The 17,777-nt window shown below is 48.1% G+C and overlaps 1 protein-coding gene across 4 annotated transcripts in view; it reads right to left on the bottom strand.

Moving 5' to 3' along the window:
- Nucleotides 1–6,197: 6,197 nt before the first annotated feature.
- CD58 (CD58 molecule) overlaps nt 6,198–17,777 on the bottom strand; it is a 63,418-nt gene continuing 51,838 nt past the window's right edge. For 2 of the 4 annotated variants that reach the window (XM_070367431.1, XM_070367434.1), the window contains exon 6: nt 6,198–7,449. The gene's annotated coding sequence lies outside the window, so the exon portion shown is untranslated. The other 2 variants (XM_070367430.1, XM_070367433.1) reach the window with 1 other exon arrangement.

The following is a 17,777-nucleotide window of genomic DNA, read 5'->3' as shown; positions in this document are numbered from 1 at the left end:
TTGATGCTTTTGAACTGTGGTGTTGGAGAAGACTCTTGAGAGTCCCTTGGACTGCAAGGAGATCCAACCAGTCCATCCTAAAGGAGATCAGTGCTGGGTGTTCATTGGAAGAACTGATGCTGAAGCTGAAGCTCCAACACTTTGGCCACCTCATGCGAAGAGTTGGCTCATTAGAAAAGACTCTGATGCTGGGAGGGATTGGGGGTGGGAGGAGAAGGGGACGACAGGATGAGATGGCTGGATGGCATCACCGACTCGATGGACATGAGTTTGAGTGAACTCCGGGAGTTGGTGAAGGACAGGGAGGCCTGGTGTGCTGTGATTCATGGGGTCGTAAAGAGTCAGACACGACTGAGCAACTGAACTGAATTGAAGTCTACAAAACGAGGACCCAGACAGGGCGGTGACTTGCCTAGGATCATCTGGTGTGAGCTACAGATCAGACTGGACCCAACTCTCTGATTCCACCACAAAGGCACTGCCTCAGTCATGCCTTCATAGTAGTAATACAATTGCTTTGCTTCTAAAAGTGTAATTCAGACCTGACTCTCCTCCCAGTGATTTCTAAATAGTGAGGGCTGTTCTTGGACTGCTAACTCTAGCTGCCGCTGCTGCTAAGTCGTTTCACTTGTGTCCGACTCTGTGTGACCCCACAGACGGAAGCCCACCAGGCTCCCCTGTCCCTGGGATTCTCCAGGCAAGAACACTGGAGTGGGTTGCCATTTCCTTCTCCAATACATGGAAATGAAAAGTGAAAGGGAAGTCGCTAAGTCCTGTCTGACTCTACAGCCTACCAGGCTCCTCCATCCATGGGATTTTCCAGGAAAGAGTACTGGAGTGGGGTACCACTGCCTTCTCCGTAACTCTAGTGAGCACTGATGAATCCCCTGAGGAGGAATGCACACAGGCAGGCAGGGATGCTGGCATCCTGTTGGGTCCTGCAGGATGTGCAACATGTGCAAGGTTGAGAGGACACACTTGAGGCGTTCCTCTCTGCCTCCCACACCTGGCATTGTGCATCTCCCACCCTGCCACACTCTTCATCCACAGTCTGTTGGAAGCTGTTCTGGCTTCCCCCACCCCTGCCAGCATCATTCTTGTTGAACCTATTAGGGAGTTATTGTTGTTTGCAGCAAACAGCTGATGCCTCTGGAAAATGTAGCATTTGCTCATCTCTGTTCCATTTATCTTGTAGTTGGTACATTTTCTCTTCTTTATTAGCAGGGGCACTTACTGGAAAACTAGATCTCTGTCACTTAGTGGTTTCATCTGTTACTTCTGTTCAGAACCCACCTGGAGTCAGAATCCCATCTCTGTGACAGAACAATTGGTTGCTATGGAAACTATTGTACCACTCCGGGCACAGGCTCGCCTGCAGAGAAGCAGAGCTGCTGCACACAGAGGGTGGGGGAGGGATAAGGTGTTACAGAGTTCTGGGCATGACCTGTTAGACTAGTGATTGACTTTTCTAGGTCACTCTTCTCCTTCTGCTCCTTTTCCTCCCAAAACAGTGTGTGTGTGTGTGACTTCACTTATCCATACCCTGCCCCCAGCACCCGCACCTCCCACGGCCACCACCACTAACCACTCCACCCAAATTTGAAAATCTTCCCCTACCTTCTCTCTTCTGCTGCCAAGTCCAGCTTAGAGCTCGCGTCCTCATTCTGTGGTTAACCACACCTGAAAAGGCCTTCTTTAATCTAAACCTCCCAATTGTAGTGACTTTGCATTTAATTTATTTGAATGGAATCACTTGCTTAGTTTCTCATTGGGCTATTTTTTCCCTTCCTTCTTATCAAGCTCCTATACTTTCTCTTCCCAACGGTATTCTGGCCCTATCAGAGCACACCTGAGCCAGTTGTGTGCCCCCTCCCATAGATCCCAGGCCAGGCTCTGCTGACCACACACACACACATACACACACAAGTGCAAGTGTTAGTCACTAAGTTGTGTCCGACTCTTTGTGACCCCATGGACTGTAGCCCATTCTCCAGGCAAGAATACTGGGATGGGTAACCCTTCCCTTCTCCAGGGGATCGTCCTAACTCAGGGATTGAACCCAGGTCTCTTACATTGCAGGCAGATTCTTTACTGTCTGAGCCACCAGGGAAGCTCTGCTGACCACAAGTCCTTGATAGATGCTACTCCTTGACTCCCAGAAAGCAGACAGACTCAGCCCCCAAGTGTGTCCCATTAAATCTACTGTCTTACTTCTTGAGGATCAATAAGCCCGGAGCGATAGACAAATTGTATAGCTCTGGGTATCATTTTGAACTTTTGACAAACGAATGAAAAGAAAAACTCTAAAGCTTCAGTTGCCTGAAATACCCTCAGCTGATAAACAATGAAAAGGCAGTGCTTTGTTATTTAGAAATGTTTTATTTTTGTGAGTTTTAAATCAGTTTCCTCTTTCAAGTTTTTCTTTGGTCTCATTTGCCTGTCACCTGGGACAAACGCAAGGAGACGTTCACCCCCGAGGCCCTGGACCCGCCTAGGTTGAACGTGGTCAGAGACCCTCTTCCGCATTTTCATGTGAAGGGCTACACATGACCGCCCAGCCTAATGGCAGCTCCTCGTGCCTTGGAGAGCCTGGAACCCTTCCAGAGCATTCTTTAGATGAGATTAAGCTTACAAACCTGAGTGTGGACTAGGGGTTATCTCTTTGTCAAACGGGCAAGTCCCTTTATCCAGCGCCTGGGAGCGCAGGGCCAGTGAAGCCCCCTCTTGCTGGGTGTGGTTGTAGGGGAACAGAGCTGTGCTGGATCACAGGGCGAAGGAAGCAACGTTGGATTTGGGGGTCCAACCTCCTTTTTACGGAACCTGCCCTCCAGTCCCCTGTGGTGGGAGTAAACTGGTGGACATGTGCCACTTAGCTAAGAAAGGGGCAGAAGTCAGGGGGCCTCCAGGTGCGAATCAACCTTGGAGCTGGACAGAAGCCACTTTCCAGAAACTCTCTGGAAGAACGCCGGGCATGCAGGCTGCAGCTGCTAGGGAGGGCACCCTGAGCCCAGCAGTGAAAGCGTGGCTCTCCCAGCACTCATACCATGGCTGAGTTTGCTCATGAAAAGAGGTGCTGACCCTTGAAGGCCCCAGCACACCAGAGAAGCGAGTTCGGGCGTGGGTGCCGGGGGTGAGCTCTGCGTGGGCAATTGCGCACGCGCGAGAAGACCGGATGTGGGAGGGGCCTACCTTTCCCCCACCCTCAGGGCTGTTTCCCTTGTTGCAGGGGCGGGTCCCCTGAGGCCTGAGGAGGCGTTGGCAAGTCCTCACCAGGTGAAAGCCCAGAACGAACACCAAACCTGGATCCCTCTGGCAGTGGGGCTGCAGAAGAGCTGGCTTTGGCCCATGGCGGCTGGGAGAAGGGTCTCAGTCAGGGATACCCCTTTAACCCCAGGCTTGTCACCCCAGGGCCGTGCGGAAGCTTGCCCTTGCCCTTCCCAGTGGGTGTGGAGAAACCCTCGCACGAGTCTCAGCCCCTCTGCAGCCCCAGCTTGAGAGAAGGCCTCTGTTCCCCATGGGATGAGGTTCCCTCTTGCTCTGCCCTGACTATAAGAGAGGAGGAAGTGCCCCAGTGGCATCGCCCATGAGACAAAAGACCTTGCCCAGCCTCACTGCTCATGTTTATTACAGTTACTGAAGGAGTCTAGGGCACTCTCCAAAACTCACTCACTGCTCGAAGGAGAGGCCAGAACTCCAACTCAGGCCATGTGGCCGGAGCTCAGGTGGTGCGGAGACCACGGAGGGCTACTTCTGAGTTGGCCGCTCCGGAGACGGGCCACAGGCTGGCTTTAGAGCCTTGAGGGGTGAGGGGCACAAGGGGGAACCCAAGACAGCCAGATTCCAATGTTCCTTGAGCATCTGGGTGAGGTTCTTGGTCTTTTTCCAAAGAAATAATTTCTTTCTGGGAGAGAGAGAAAACAAAGCTCAAAAACCAGAGCCACAGAAATAGCCTGAGGCTGATCAGCCCTGACAGGCCAGTGGCTATGGTCTCCCAGGACAGCCTTGTCTGAAATAATACAGGAGCCGGTGTACCAGGCCCCGTTTGCAAAGTAGGTACCTTAGGCTCTGTCAGCCCAGATCTGGGAGTCAGACACTTCTTCAGATGCTGCTTCACAGGAGGGGAGGGAGGGAGGGAGAGGGGGAAAGAGAGAGAAAGAAAGAGAAAAAGAAAAGGGAAAGAAAGGAAGAAGGAAAGAAAGAAAAGAGCACAGAGAAGTGGAAAGGTGGGGCACCCAGCTAGGAGAAGAGGACTGGGCAACCAGAGTGCCTGGACCAGGTCTGGCTGGAGTTGGAGTAACTGTATTATGGGAAAGATTGAAAGGTTAATATGAAACCAGCTGATGCTGAAAAAGAACAATTAGGAAGGTTAAGGGGCTTCATATGAGGTTAATGGCTGCTGGAGGATAAAGTTTACAGCTTCCAGGAAAGAAGTCTGGCTCAGAGAAATCTTTTTCATTGATGGTTCTTGGTTGGGTTTTGCTGATATATTTTTTTCTTCTGGATAATTTAGAGAAAATGACCATTCATTCAAGTGAGATTCATTCTCTCCTTCCCTCCCCTACCCTCCCCTTCTTCTCTCTTTCTGTTTGGCAATGTCTACTTATCTGCAGGTTTTGTAATGAGTTTTAGGGTCCCACCTGTACCATTTCCCCCCAGTGAGACTTGTGATGCTCAATAAGAATATTCTCTTCAGTGCTGGTTGTGTTATGGGGGTATTTCAGGCCAATAAGTGGTTTCACAGATCAATAGCTCAGCCCAGGAAAGATGTTCTGCAAGTGTGCTCAGTTGCTAAGTCATGTAGTCCATGGGGTAGCTCTTTGCTACCCCATGGACTGTAGCCCACCAGCTTCCTCTATCCGTGGAATTTTCCAGGCAAGAATATTGGAGTGGGTTGCCATTTCCTCCTCCAGGGGATCTTCCCAACCCAGATATCAAACTCGTGTCTCCTGCATCTCCTGCATTGGCAGGCGGATTCTTTACCACTGTCCCACCTGGGAAGCCCCAGAGATGTTCTGAGGTAAAATGTCAAAGAGTTAACTCAAGTGTGGAGAGCCAGCTAAGGAGACTGGGGCAGGGGGTTCCCAAGCTTCTGCAACCCAGCAGCAACTTGGTTTCCCCCAGAGAGCTTTTAACATAACAGACTCCCAGCTCCACCTGGACCAACTGAATTAGAACCTCTGTAGGAGCCCTTGGGAGTCTGTATACAAAGTTCCCCAGGCAACCTCAAGACCAGGCAGTTTGGGAACCACTGGCCCAGGGGCACAAGGAAGAAAGGCAAGGGCTGGGGCCACTGGCCCTTCACAGCGTACTTGGTCATTTGTGTGACTTCCTAGGTCCCATCCCAGCTGTGGGTTTCTTGGAACAGACGCTTTGTTTCACTCATCTTTATAGTCCCTGCAGAAGGCTGACCACATCCAGTTTTCAAGTTCACATTTTCAGAAGCCTGGGTGGTAGAGACCCAACTTGCACAAGACCACAGGAGCCCTGAGATGGTAGGGCCCTTAGAGACCCTCCAGTGCAGTGGTTTGCATACTGTGCCCTGGGGTTCCACCGTGGAACCTCAGAGTCCGCCAAGAGGAAAGAGCAAAAGCCCATGGAGGGGCTCTTCAGGCTCCCCTCCACCTCCCCCTCTTCAGCCTCTTCCCCTCGTACAGCTCTGTGTTACCTCTGAAGAGGAGCAGAATGTCACCTAAAATATGCCACTGGGACCTATAGGTCATTTTGAATTAGGATTTAAGAAACAGCCAGTGCAGAAAGACACCCTGACCCTCTCTTGTCCTCCTGAAAGCAGGAGACACATCTCCCATTGAAAGGACCCTCCTTGTACCAGGAGGAAGGAAGGCGTCCTTATCACCAGAGACAGGAAATTTGGAGCCCAGAAGGCAGTATAAACAAACCCGGTTAGCTCTTCACCATTTATCCCCTTGGCTTGTCAACTCTTCACAAATGTGTATTTCTTTATCTAAAAGGCCTAGAAGCTTCTTTTTCTGGTCACTTCAGGTCTTCATTCTCCTGTGAAGACATTCATGTACATATAAAAAACTGATAAAATGCATATGTTTTTCTGTCATTGATCTGTCTCTGGCAGTTTAATTTTCAGACCCAGCCAGGTTCCCTAAGATGGTGAAGGAAAACTTCCCCTCTCGGTGCTATTTTTTTTTTAAATAAAGACCCAGAATGGAAACAACCCAAGCACCTCTGAATGGGTGGATACATTTTATTTATTTTTTAAATTAATTTATTTATTCGTGGTTGTTGCTACGAGTGGGCTTTTTCTAGTTGCAAGAAGTGGGGGCTACTCACTAGGTGCGGTGCACAGGCTTCTCACTGTGGTGGCTTCTCTTGTTGCAGAGCTAGGGCTCTAGGCGCACAGGCTTCAGCAGTTGCAGCACTCAGGCTCAGCAGTTGTGGCGCACAGGCTTAGTTGCTCTACGGCATGTGCCATCTTCCCAGACCAGGAATCAAACCTGCGTCCCTTGCATTGGTAGGATTCTTATCCACTGGAGCACGAGGGAAGTCCTCCCTACGCCATTGCAATCACCTATTTGGCTTTCCAGCTCCCACCCTCAGCAACCCCCAGTCCCAGTCCCTATCTATTTTCCATCCAGTGTCCAGAATAATTCTGTCTAAACATAATGCTGGTCAGGTTGCTCTTTCATTCAAGAGCCTACATTGGATTTCCATTTCACTCACCCACAATCTGAGGTCCCCACACATCCTTGCCTGGCTGCCCCTTGCTCATCTGCTCCAGCTACACTGTCCCCTTTGTGCGCTGAACATACAGACAGGGTCTAACCACACTGTTCCTTCTGCCTGAAACACTCTCCTCCCAGATGTCTGCCTCGCTGCTTCCTCTTTTCCTGACCACCACATACCATAAATGGTGCCCCATCCCATCAACCTCCAGTCCCTTCCTTTGCTCTGCTGAGTGTCTCTTCTACCAGGACATAAGCTCCAGGAGGAAAGGGACTTTGTTTAGTTCATACTGTATCCCCAGCACTGACAACAGTGCCTGGCACATAGTTCGTTGTTGTTCAGTCACTCAGTTGTGTCCAACTCTTTGCAACCCCATGAACTGCAGCATGCCAGGCTTCCTGTCCTTCACCATCTCCCAGAGTTTGCTCAAACTCACGTCCATTGAGTTGATGATGCCATCCAACCATCTCATCCTCTATCGTCCCCTTCTCCTCCTACCTACAATCTTTCCCAGCATCAGGGTCTTTTCTAATGAGTCAGTTCTTTGCATCAGGTGGCCAAAGTGCTGGAGCTTCAGCATCAGTCCTTCCAATGAATATTCAGGACTGATTTTCTTTAGGATGGACTGGTTTGATCTCATCACTGTTCAAGGGACTCTCAAGAATCTTCTCCAGCACCACAGTTTCAAAGCATCAGTTCTTCGGCGCTCAGCTTTCTTTATGGTCCAGGTGCTCCATTAAATAAAGCTGTTTCCTGAAATAATCAGGTTGGTTTTCAGTCTAAAATCATTCTGTACATTTTCTCCTTTATGCATGTCTATATTTTCTGAATTTTCTGCAGTCACTCTATATCACTTTTAGTCATAAAATGAGCAATAAATGAAGTCTTCTCCAGGACCATTCTTTAGGGGACCCTCTGGGGTCTGATTGGCGCCAGGTCTGTCCTTGGAGCCATAAGGAGACTAGAAGGAACCACTGGCTCCTGCTGGTAAACTGGGAACTTAGTCGTGCCAGGTAACAGCATCTTGTCTTAGTGGGAGAGCTGAGGAGGGGAGAGAGCAGGGAAAACATAACCAACAACGGCTGTGATACACGCCCCTCTCTGCTCTGCGCAGTGCACACACAGACACAAACACTTGAAGGCCCCAGCCTCCTAGGCCTGCCCCAGAGACAGCCCTGCTGCCCTGGCCCAAGGTTTCGCCGGCACCACCTGCTTTTCTCCCTTGTCTCTTTTCTTTAGGGGCCCTCTCTGGGCCCGGTAGCTGCCACCTCCGCTCCTTTGAGTGACTGAATCTAAAACAAAGGGGCAGCACTGTGGCCCTGGGGGCAGGTCTCAGGCCTGAGGGAGCCCCTCGTCTGGTCTCTGTGTCAGGGGCCCTGCCTCCCTAATGTGGGTGGCACTCCCAGGTCGTCCCATGACTCAGAGTTCCTGTTCACAGGAACTCAGCAGTTCCGGAAAACAGCACAGCTCACACGCTAGAGACGATTCAGGAAATGAAAGCCCCTTCACTTGGTCATTTTCTGGTGGAATCTTTTCTGATCTGCTTTCGTAAAGCTCATCCAAAATAGACGTCAGAAAAGAGAACTAGGAGGCCTCATTTCCTCTCCAGGCCCAGAGCTTCCCTCATGAGAGTAACTCAAAGCCCCAGAACCTGGCTCCTGCATGTCTTCTTGTGAGGCACCAGCCAGGTCCCCCCACCTCCAGGGATGGAGCTGCTGTCTCCTGGGCTAAGACAAGCCCGGGACACTAAAGAGCCCGGCTCTGTCAACTTCTACAGAGGGCCAAGTGGTAAATACTTTAGTCTTTCTGAGACACCTACAGTCTGGTTTCTGTCGCCTCTGCTTTTCCCCCTCAAAACCATTCTTAGTTCTTAGAAATATAAAAACCATTCTTAGAAATATAAAAACCATTCTTAGTTCACAGCCCTCACAAAATACAGACTGGGCAAGGTACAGCCCTTGAGCCAAATGCAGCCCCCCACCTGTTTTTGTGAAATGAGGTTCTATGGGAACATAGCCACACTGGTCTGCCATGTGGCTGCTTTCAGACTCTAATAGCAGAATCGGGCAGTTGCAACAGACTATAACTTTCCTGGTGACTCAGTGGTAAAGAATCCTCCTGCCAATGCAGGAGATATGGGTTCAGTCTCTGGGTTGGGAAGATCCTCTGGAGAAGGAAATGGCAACCCAGTATTCTTGCCTGGAGAATCCCATGGACAGAGGAGCCTGGCAGGCTACAGTCCATAGGGTCACAAAGAGTCAGACACAGCTGAGCACACACGCACACAACGAGAAGGCGGACAAAGCCTGAAATAGTTACTATCTGACCTTTTATAGAAGACATTTGCCAAGACCTGCTTCAAAGTGCTAATTTAATGACTCACAGGTATTCCAGCTTTTAAAGTACTTCACACACATTCCCACTTCTTACTGGAAACATTGAGATTAGTAATTGTTCCATTTTACAGATGAGGAAACCCAGGACTGGAAAGGTTAAGGCTTATCCAAGGTCGCACTGCTAATGGGGATTTTGGACCAGACAAAGCTGCTCTGGAAAGAGCAATCTCTGAAGCCTGGAGTCTACCTCTAGATCAGCTCCATCAGGGAAGGAGACGGTAAGCAGGTCCCCTGTACAGCCTCAGAGAGAGACACTGGGCATGGAAAGCAGCCGGGCTGACCTGCACAGGCACTTCTAAGAGTCTCGTGAAATGAGCAGGGACTTCCTGGTGGTCCAGTGGTTAAGAGTCGGCCTTACAATGCAGGGGACACAGGTTTGATCCCTGATCTGGGAACTAAGATCCCACTTGCCATGGAGCAACTAAGCCTGGAAATGCTGTGACTACTGAACCTCTGTGCTCCAGAGGCCCTGTGCACAACTAGAGAGCCCGTGCACTGCAAGGAAAGACCCTGAGTGCCACAATTAATTAAAAAGTCCTCAATGCAAGTCCATTTTGTGCAAGTCCTCGGCACAAAAAGTGCAGAGAATATCTTCAGAGGCTGGCTGTGCACAGGGAAGGCTACTGGCTGGCTGGCTGGCAGGAAAGCCGCCCTTTCAAATCCACATTTGGCTTCTGTAAATAGTTAACAGGTAGTCATATCACTGTGAAGAGCAGGGAGCCACAGCAATCTTCTCACGGAGCTCTGGAGAGGGCCTTGCATCCCGCAGGCTCCCAGGACTGCTATTTCCTGCAGAACCAAAGATGGCAATGCCATCACTGGTGTGAGAGAGACTCTCAGTGGACACTGGTGGTATTGCCACCCCTAAGAATCATTTCAGAAACACCCTCAGGTTCCTAGGAGCTCACTTCCTGGGCTGGGAGTGTAAAGGGTTGGTGTCATCTTGGAGTAGTCGTCCCAGTACACACACTCAGGTGAAACTAAATGATTGTTGTCCTACTCCAAACCCTCCCTGAGGAAGGCTGGTGTGTGCAGCTCTCACAATGCTGCCATTTCAAAGAACGAGTTAGGAGTGCTTCCTTCAAGCCTTTGTGACCTTTCCTGCGCCTTCGGAGTCTTATCCATGGGGTGTGTCTGACTCCTGAAAACAGTTAGCCTTTGTGAAGCTTTGTTTGGTTTTCCTTCAGTCCAGCTTTGCTCCAGGACCTGTTTTGTGTGTCTCATGAGGTTATTAGTTTTGGCTATTGCCAATGTTCGTGAGGTGTTTTTTTTTTTTTTTTTTTAATTGGAGTTAAACACCACAGTTATAAATTAGGATCCCCAGTATTTCTAGAAAAGTCAGACAACACTGGTTCTAAGTGTTGAAGTCAGTGGTGGAAATTAGGGAGCTGGTGCCCCCTAGAAGGATTCTCCTGTTTGCCACAGTCCTCCCTGCTCCCTATTACCTCTTAGACTCATGTGAGTACCGTGACCCTCTCCTGCAGAGCACTCATTCCTCAGGGATGGAATTCCACATGTATTGATTTCATATACTCCTTAGATGATGAGTTCAATGATGCCATCATGGAGATATTTTATTTTTCTATTTATTTTTAAATCCCTAGTGCCTAGGTGCCTAATTCACATTTGCTGAAGGAAAGTGGTGGCCAGAGGAAGAGGGAAGGGAAGAATTACTAATGACTTTCTGCAGTTGAAACAGAGAGAACTTAAATGACTTGCTCAGATTCACAGAGCTAGCTAGTGACACAGCAGAAAGTTGGACCCAAATTTTGAAGGCACATTTCTACTCCACTTTATCATTCTCTGTTCTGGGGCCTCTGTGGGCCTCTTTGGACTGTGATGAAAAAATTGCACCCTGAAAATTGTTATGGCTTTGGAGGCATGCCCGGCCTGGCTCCTGACAGAGCTGGTGTAATGGAACTGGGCTGCAGCTGGCTCCCTCTGTCACATTCAGGGGCAGCGCAACCCTCTGGGCCCCCTCCAGGTGGGCTCCTGGGGCACCATGGCCACACTTAGTGGACATGTAAGACCCAGGATAATCAATCTGTTGGAAGAAGAAATGTGACCATCTGCCACGTTCTTGGGATTCCCAGGTGACTCAGTGGTAAAGAATCTGCCTGCAATTTAGGAGACCCAGGTTTGATCCCTGGGTCAGGAAGATACCCTGGAGAAGGAAATGGCAACCCACTTCAGTATTCTTACCTGGAGACTCCCATGGACAGGGGAGCCTGCCGGGCTACTGTCTGTGGGGTTGCAAAGAGTAGGAGATGACTGAGTACACACAGTATTAGGTTGATTTTGACATAAGACCTGTCAAAAGCATGTTATTCTCCATTTACAGATGAAGAAACAGGTCCAGAGACTGAGTTTCCAAAAAGTCACACAGCCAGTCAGTGTAAGAACAGGTTTTTAGACTTGATGTGTGAAATTCCTGAGCAAATTGTTACACCATGATGCATGACAGCCTTGAAAAAGGACAGACCTGATTCATGACCAGAATATAAGAAATTAACATCAAAAGAGTAAGGAGAGAGCAGGGCTTAGGACCCAAGGAGGAAGGGCCAGTTGGAGGTCGGGAAGCAGAGGCTGCAGGAGTGAGGGAGGAACTGGGGGTGGGCAGAGAAGGACAGCGATGATGAGCCTGGAGTTTAACGCACCGTCCTCTTTCTCCTGGCTATGCCCTGCCTTTGCCCCTCAGTGCGTGCGTGCTCAGTCGCTTCAGCTGTGTTTGACTCTTTGCGAACTCCTGGACTGGGCCCACAAGGTTCCTCTGTCCATGGGATTCTCCAGGCAAGAATACTGGAGTGGGTTGCCATGCCTTCCTCCAGGGGATCTTCCCAAGCCAGGGATCAGACTCGTGTCCCTTGCAGCTCCTGTGTTGCAGGTGGATTCTTTACCGCTGAGCCACCAAGGAAGCCCCTTACACCTCAGATTTCTGAGCAAAAATATGTTTTTATCTCTGATAAAAAATATGTTTTATCTCTATGGACACATAATTTCTCAGCAATCAGATGTCCTAGATCTGGAAGAAGAAAGTGGTGGTCCAGCGGCTTGGCTGTCCAGTTCAAAGGAAAATGCAGGGATGCACTCCTGTCCTTAGTGTTGAGTCTCTGACCTCTGCTTCAGAGAAAGGGGCTCAGGGTGGGAAGGGAGGAGAAACCAGTGTGTCCCAGGGAGGCGAGGCTCAGGAGCTCAGGCTTCCCACTGGGTGACTTCGGGCTCTTGTTCTGGAATTCAGTTTCCTCCCTCTAGAGGGAGGGGTTAGGTGGGATGGCCTCTTATACTCTGTGGTTTCATGCTTCTCCAGCCCAGGCCTGGGGTGCAGGCCAGTGAGATAAGAACAAACACAATGGTGATCAAGAGTCATCCAAGACATTGTTTAACAGATGAGCCCAGAGCCTTTGAACGGCTGAAGATGGTGTTTGAAACTTATCTCACCGGCATGTACTTTGAACCTGGAGAGTTTCTTGTTGTCCATGAGAAAAACGATTGGAGATGTGAATAGTCTGTGGGTGCTGTGTTATCTTAATGGCGAAGGTCTGAGTGTCAGGCCCAGGTTCAAAAGATCAGGTCTTGGGTAGACGGCTGACCCTCTTTGAGCCCCAGACGCCTTGTTTTTGGAAGGTGCACACCTCACAGGGTGGCCAAAGGGTTAGATGAGTTTCCATAGAGGGAGCATCTAGCACGGGACCTGGTAGAATTCCTACAAATCATCTGTCCTCCTTCCCCTCCCCTCCTCCCACTGGAGACGACTTAGCACGCACGCACACTCCACTACCATACAGAAGAAGACTGATGGTCAGAAAGGGCTTCAGCACGTAAACAGAATTGAGATCTGAATGTTCATCTGCTGGGTTCAACCCCAAAGCGTCTTCTCCTCCTGCCTTCAATCATTTCCAGCATCAGGGTCTTTAACAGAGTCAGTTCTTCGCATCAGATGGCCAAAGTATTAGAGTTTCAGCTTCAGCATCAGTCCTTCCAATGAATACTCAGGATTGATTTCCTTTAGGTTGGACCAGTTGGATCTCCTTGCAGTCCAAGGGACTCTCAAGTCTTCTCCAACACCACAGTTCAAAAGCATCAGTTCTTCGGTACTCAGCTTTCTTTATGGACCAACTCTCACATCCATACATGACCACTGGAAAAACCATAGCTTTGACTAGACAGAACTTTGCTGGCAAAATAATGTCTCTGCTTTTTAATATGCTGTCTAGGTTGGTCATAGCTTTTCTTCCTATGGTTCGTCAAGGCTTTTTTAGTATTGTCACTCCAGCTCCTCATAAACATTACTATTTACATAGGGTCTTGATGTTCACAGTGATTTCTCTTAACCACTGTGATGTGGGGGGAGAGTAGTATTAATATTATCATTATTTTTCAGGTAGGACTAGGCTCAGGATGTCCCCTGACTTGCTGGAGACCATGGCCCCCTCATCCACCTCTGAGAATCCTTCTCTGCATCTTCCCAGCATGGCTCCTCTGCCCTTTCATTCTTTAGCCCTAAGGCCTAAGGGGTTCTTGTCACCCAAAGGTAGAGTTGAGGGGAGGACCTACAATCAGAGCACTGGTGAGTTCAGTGGTAACAAGACTGCTCTTTCTTTCCAGGGATTGAGTCATTAATAGTTCCTTAAATATGCCCCGGAGAAGGCAATGGCACCCCACTCCAGTACTCTTGCCTGGAAAATCCCATGGATGGAGGAGCCTGGTAGGCTGCAGTCCATGGGGTCGCTGAGGGTCGGACACAACTGAGCGACTTCACTTTCACTTTTCACTATCATGCATTGGAGAAGGAAATGGCAACCCACTCCGGTGTTCTTGCCTGGAGAATCCCAGGCACGGGGGAGCCTGGTGGGCTGCCATCTATGGGGTCGCACAGAGTCGGACATGACTGAAGCAACTTAGCATAGCATAAATATGCCCATCCTGCAACTTAGAGTGACATTCAGTCTGCCAGTGATTACTGCTGCTGTGGGTGTGGTATGAGAGGGTGAATGAGTCACTTCACCCAGAGGCGCTCTCATCTGGGGCAGTGTTCTGTGGGGCTCACCAGCCCCTCCTGCCTGCCCCAGCCAGCCAAAGGGCTGAAATCTCTCCCTCTGACCACAGCAGTTCCTCAGGAAACTACCCCACCAGGCTGCAGCTTTCTGACTTTGCTCCACTTTGTAACCCCTTCCCGGCCCAGCTTGGAATCCAAAGGGTAGGCCCAAGCCTCGAGATTCTGGCCTTGTCCACACCATTTGCTCCTAGATAATTCTCAGGCCCCATCATCTATCAGCTAAGGTCTTGGGGTCAGGCACACCTGGGTTCAAATCTTGGTTCTACCACTTACTGGCAATGCAAATTCAACCCTGTTGCTACACTTCTACAAATCACTGCTTTCCCATCTGTGTAATGGGAATAAAAGCACTGCCTTACCTCCAAGTGAGGGGCGAGACGTAGCAGGCAATGTACTTAGCATGGTGACTGGCTTGTAGCAGATGTTCAGTGAATTTCTGTGTGTGTGTGTATGTGTGTGACTGTATGTCTCTCCTGAGCACCCAACTCCCCTCTACTGTGGTTCTGTTTTGCTTTTGTTTTTTACCACAAATCAATGTGAGTACCACAGGGCTAACCATTTGTATCTTCCCAAGCATCCTGATTTCACCCCTCCTTTTTCCTTTGGCTCTAACCTCTTCTATACCATTTTATTTTTCATAGCTTTTTGCAACTTTCATGTCCTCTGTCCATTTTTAACATTTTATAATAACAACATACCATAGCAATATAACATTTTTCAGTCTTATCCAACAGAACAGGGAGTGGAAACTGATGGACTAGCTGCAAAACATTAATTGAAGCAATGAATTATTTTCTTTAAAAAAAGAATAAAAATTTGCAAAAGAGTAAAAACAGGCAATTACAGAAGAGCAAGTGCAGATGCTCAAAAAAATATGAAAAACTGTCAGACTCTAGTAATCAGGGAAATGCAAATGTAAATAGCATTGAGCTGCTTCTTTACTTCTAACAGAATGATCACAGTTTTAAAAGACTGATAATACTGGGTTGGCCAAAAAATTTGTTTGGGTTTTCCCATACCGTCTTATAGAAAGAAACCCCTGTATGAACTTTTTGGCCAACCCAATACCTATTGTTGGTAGGAATGCAGGGATAAAGGTTACTTGAATCATTGCTCTTGGATTCCACAGCTTTTGCAAATCACCCTGGCACCATCCATTAAAATTAAAAATACATAACATATACCTTTTGCCTAGCAGTTCCTGAAAATCTACCCCATAGAAATAAAAATATCAGAATGTATGGCTATGTGCATAAGGATGTAGAATTAACCTTTTATCATGGAAAACAAGCAAAACCTAGAAACAGAGAAAATGCCCTTCAAAAGGGTATTGTTGAATACATTATAACATGCCAGGGAATATTCTGCAGCCATTAAAAATAATAAATTGGAGCTATGTCCCGTGACTCACAGGGATTGCCATGAATAATTGATGAGAAAAAGCAAAGTGCAGGAAATTGGTTATAAAATTTTAAAGATGAAATAATGCTACTGTCCGTCTCCCACCCTCCCTACCCCAGGTCCCCACTGTGCAAATGAGCCAATACACACGAGCATGGAGAAGAACATGGCAGTATCCTGACCCAGTGGTCACTATGGTTTTGGGGGGAGGATAGTTGTGTGGCAGGATAGAGATGGGAGAAAGGAAGGGAGAACCCAATCTGAAGAAAAAAGAAAAGGCAAAAAGACGGCATTGAAATTTGTGTGTGGTATGTATATATATATTTAATAGGGGCTTCCCTGGTGGCTCAGATGGTAAAGAATCTGCCTGCAATGCAAGAGACCTGGATTTGATCCCTGGCTCGAGAAGATACCCTGGAGAAGGGATGGCTACCCACTCCAGTATTACTGCCTACAGAAGTCCATGGACAGAAGAGCCTGGCAGGCTATAGTACATGGGGTCCCAAAGAGTTGGACACAACTGAGCGACTAAGCACAGCACAGCACATGACATGTATAAATTTATGTATTAATGTAAAAATATCTGTGTAAGTAGATGTAAGAAGAAAATTTTAAGTTATATGTACAAACCTTATATATTTTTGTTAACCTAAAGCAACCAAATGTACATTTCCTTCACCAATGGTTTCACAGACAGCCAAGATCTTTTCACTGAGAATAAGCCTGTTTTGCAGGGGTTTGGCCCTATTCTGCCTTATGTGCAAAAATCACACATTTAATGCTTTGTCCTATAGTTTCTAATTTCTGTTTCTATAGACTGCAGTGAGAACCTAGACACTTGGAAAATAAGTTTGTACAGGAATTGTTTAGATATTATGCTTCCCCTCAATCTATTCAGTTGTCTTGCCTACACGCAATTCAACAATAAACTTATTTTAGGATCTCACCTTTACTGTTTTTCCAAAACTGTCGCCTGGGTTCTTACAGAAACAATGACTCTTTTTCTCTTCTATTCACATTTCCTCAGTTTATGTGACATTTGTTAAGGTACAACGGCATAAAACAGACGTGGGAACAAATACATCTCTCTGTAGTTGACATTCACGTCAACAGGTAGACGCCATTGTATTGGCCTCCTGGAAGGTGTGGGCACCCTCTGGTGGTACATTCAATGTGCACCCCCATGTGGGAGCAGCAGACGTGGGAACAAATATATCTCTCTGTAGGTGACATTCACATCAACAGGTAGACGCCATTGTATGGCCTCTTGGAAGGTGTGGGCACCCTCTGGTGCCACATTCAATGTGCACCCCCACGTGGGAGCAGCACTCAGTGTGTTTCACTGAGAGAAGGCACAGGGCCACAGATCCTGGCCAGAAAGTTACCAGAAGTAGAACTTCATTGGAAACCCTTCTGTGCTGTGAATTGGTAATCCCTGCTGGGTCACATCCAGCTCTCTGATCATCACTCTGTCGATTATCCTATGATTAAACGTCTAAGGTTGCGTGTGGCTGTGCGAGTCATGGAGGTTTGCAGCCTTCTTCCTGCAATGCATCCTGGAATGTTTTTGTTAATATGGCAAAACATCTGGGTCAAGTGGCCTGTCTGGGGTGGGCAGACCTCATGCTTACAATCTTGTCTTGGGACAGGTGATGCAGGGCTGAGACAGGACTCTGGCCCACCTTCAAATCCCCTGACTGCCTGTGTAACTTTGGGAATGTCATCTTACATTACTATACCTGTTCCCCTGTTTGCAAAATGGGGTGATATTATTTAATTCACAGAGGCTCACATGAGATGAATGTTTTTAAAAGTATGTGCAGAAGGATAAGATCATCTGGATTATTTTCATCTGTGTACACCCTATATGATGTTATCACTCACCTAGAGCCAGACATCCTGGAATGTGAAGTCAAGTGGGCCTTAGGAAGCATCACTACAAACAAAGCTAGTGGAGGTGATGGAATTCCATTTGAGCTATTTCAAATCCTGAAAGATGATGTTGTGAAAGTGCTGTACTCAATATGCCAGCAAATTTGGAAAACTCAACAGTGGCCAAAGGACTGGAAAAGGTCAGTTTTCATTCCAATCCCAAAGAAAGGCAATGCCAAAGAATGCTCAAACTACCACACAGTTGCGTTCATCTCACACGCTAGTAAAGTAATGCTCAAAATTCTCCAAGCCAGGCTTCAGCAATACGTGAACTGTGAACTACCAGATGTTCAAGC

The sequence above is a fragment of the Bos mutus genome, chromosome 3, assembly GCF_027580195.1.
Source record: "Bos mutus isolate GX-2022 chromosome 3, NWIPB_WYAK_1.1, whole genome shotgun sequence".
NCBI lineage: Eukaryota > Metazoa > Chordata > Mammalia > Artiodactyla > Bovidae > Bos > Bos mutus.
This window is presented reverse-complemented; position numbering and strand designations above follow the sequence as displayed.